Raw genomic sequence first — 2,760 nt, 5'->3', positions numbered from 1 at the left:
ATTCAAATTTATTTCACATTCTGAATGGAGAAATGGTACAAGAGGAACAAAACAAAATAGGCCTACTCATTTCTACGTGGAATTAACAGTCCAAATCCAACCAATAAATGTCCATTCTATTGCCGCCAAAAATGGTTCTAATTTCCTCCCTACATTCTTTTATACACTCTTGACACATTTTGGTTGAGAAAATAATCTATGTATTTTAGTTTTGATATTTTTAATTATTAATAGTATTAAGTATATATCCTATTGGGTATTGTTTTATGTATAAGTTTTTCAACACGGACATTGCACGTATATACCGAGTCATATAGTATATATTTGTGTAAAAAACGATCATTGTATAGTGACTTGTGTGTTGCGATCAAGATGATATATGATATCGTTTAAATCTACAAATATGAATAATCAAGGTTTAATTGGCTACATACGCTTTTATTATTTTCTCATTTTTATTTTATGAGGTACAAACATATAATTTAGTGTATTTCACCTAATATTTTTACTGTTTTACATAGACGATAGATATTCTTGATGTATGTTCATTTATGTGCCTTCGATTGCTTTTGCATGATAATTTTGTAGATTGAGACTGTAACACCATAAATGCCAAGGATTGATTCATCATCTTTTAGTTTTTCAAACAATTTACCTTCACTTTTTACTGAAATCCCCTCGTGAAATAACATTTGTATGATCATATCTATACTTTAAAATTGCAAATTGTGCAAATCATGTTAGCCTATTTTTTGAATGTGTCAAATAATTATTTTTCATGAGAGGTAGTGTAACTTCAATTATTTTTTGTCACAATCTAAAAAATGAACGTGATGACACTCGGATAATCCCACCAAGACAAGTCAGCTTAAACCCAACAATACGAAAGAAATGTGGGAATAAACTAACAATAACATAAGAGCGGAAACTTAGTCATTCTCAATACTCTCAAAACCTACTTGTCACGTGTACAAGCCACTAATGCAATAATACAAAATTTGAAAGATAAATACAAGTCTCAATGTCTTTGTTTCTCACTACAAAAAAAAGCATATATTGCTACAAAATTCACCGTAGCTAAATATGGAATTTTTCGTGGCTAAACATTTTAGCTATGATATTATTTTCCGTAGCATTCGTGGCAAGATGTAGTGTGGCTAAATGTTAGCTACAAATTTTACATGGTCCGTGGCTAAGAACAAACATCTATTGCTGCAGATTTTTTGTGTTGTAGTTATGCTGGTAAAAAAATTGCCACAAAAAATATATTTATAGCAAGTAATTTTATTTTTTTGCCACAATATACAATATTTGTAACTATCTACATCAATGTTGCCACAAAAGTATTGCACTGTAGCAAAATATTTAGTTCGTTTGCCATGTAAACTTAAATTTTATAGCTATTTCTATAGCTTAGTCTCGTAGCAATAATACTCGTGTATAGTTACGAATGATAAAATTCATGGCTATGACATAAAGTATTTGCCATAGAAATTTTTGTATTGTAGCTAACAATTCATAGCTTTAGCCATGAAATATATTGAATTATAGCGAAAAATTCAGTAGCTACGAAAAGTGAAAATTTATAGATCTGCTCTTATTATGTGAGTTGGTACTGGACAACTAGGACATCTAATGCACTGATAGCAAGCATTCCATCTAAACTCTGAACTTATATATATACACGCATTCTATAATTTCATTACTATTTAAGAATTTTTGCAAGCTTTTTTAGTCACAAGAATTGCATAATGTAGATACAAATCTATTTCAAAATATTTCCCAAAGTTATCAATAATTGTGTATTACAATTTGAAAATAACTACAATATACATTTTTTTTAAGAGATCATCTTGTTTGAATCTAAAGCATCATAGTTTTTCCTTATCACTTCTTCCACAGTCTTCAATTGTGCCTTAATTTGATCAACATCATCTTGATTTGTCATTGATATGCTTTAATTTCATTAACATACCTGTAAATAATAAAAACGGATTTTAGCACCAAGAATAAGAACCAACTATATATATACATAGAATCTATATTCTAAGGAGAAACAAATATGTCTAGATATTTATTTCACTGCAATTTTAATAGATAACATCAAGGAAAAATGCAAAGCAACAGTAAAAGTAAACAAACCTACAAACTTTTTAAACTTCTTAAAAGGATCTTCATCCCAATATAATCACAACACTTTGTTGTTGTAGTCGGCAAATTATGGCTCCTTGAAACTCCATTGATCAAACTTTGAAATCTGAAAATTCATTCATAAGACACAATTTATTAAAATTCCAAAATAATTATAAATTAAAAAATTTAAATGAAACGGGCTTAATTCAAAATCAAAAATCCTAAAATATGAAGATATGAACGTACCTTGAATATAAAACCTAAAAAAAAAAGATTAAAAAAATAATTAGCAAAATATTACTCCCTCCGTTTCACAAAGAATGACCTCCTTTCCTTTTTAGTCAGTTTAAAAAAGAATGACCTCTTTCCTTTTTGGTAACAATTTACTTTTTGCTTTCCACGTGGCATGTTTAAGACCACAAGATTAAGGGCAATTTTGTATATTTGACTTAACTTTAATTTAGGACCACAAGATTCAAAAGTCTTTTTTATTTACTTAAACTCCGTGCCAAGTCAAACCAGGTCATTCTTTGTGAAACGGAGAGAGTACATAAAATTTTTAAGTTGAGCAAGAAAGTAAGGTAAATGAAAAGTGAGGGGAGGGGAGGGGAGGCGATAGTGGAAAAG

General features: G+C 29.3%; 1 long non-coding RNA gene across 1 annotated transcript; it reads right to left on the bottom strand.

Annotated features, from left to right (window-relative positions):
• Positions 1-1,853: 1,853 nt before the first annotated feature.
• On the bottom strand, positions 1,854-2,416 carry LOC107061180 (uncharacterized). The gene is made up of 3 exons (XR_001473818.1): positions 2,380-2,416; positions 2,143-2,257; positions 1,854-1,975 (listed from the first exon to the last, which is right to left on the bottom strand). It is a non-coding gene; the product is annotated as an uncharacterized lncRNA (long non-coding RNA).
• Positions 2,417-2,760: the final 344 nt, after the last annotated feature.

The sequence above is a fragment of the Solanum tuberosum genome, unplaced genomic scaffold, assembly GCF_000226075.1.
Source record: "Solanum tuberosum cultivar DM 1-3 516 R44 unplaced genomic scaffold, SolTub_3.0 scf00121, whole genome shotgun sequence".
Lineage (NCBI taxonomy): Eukaryota > Viridiplantae > Streptophyta > Magnoliopsida > Solanales > Solanaceae > Solanum > Solanum tuberosum.
Note: the sequence above shows the minus strand (reverse complement) of the source record. Positions and strands in the feature narration are given on the sequence as shown.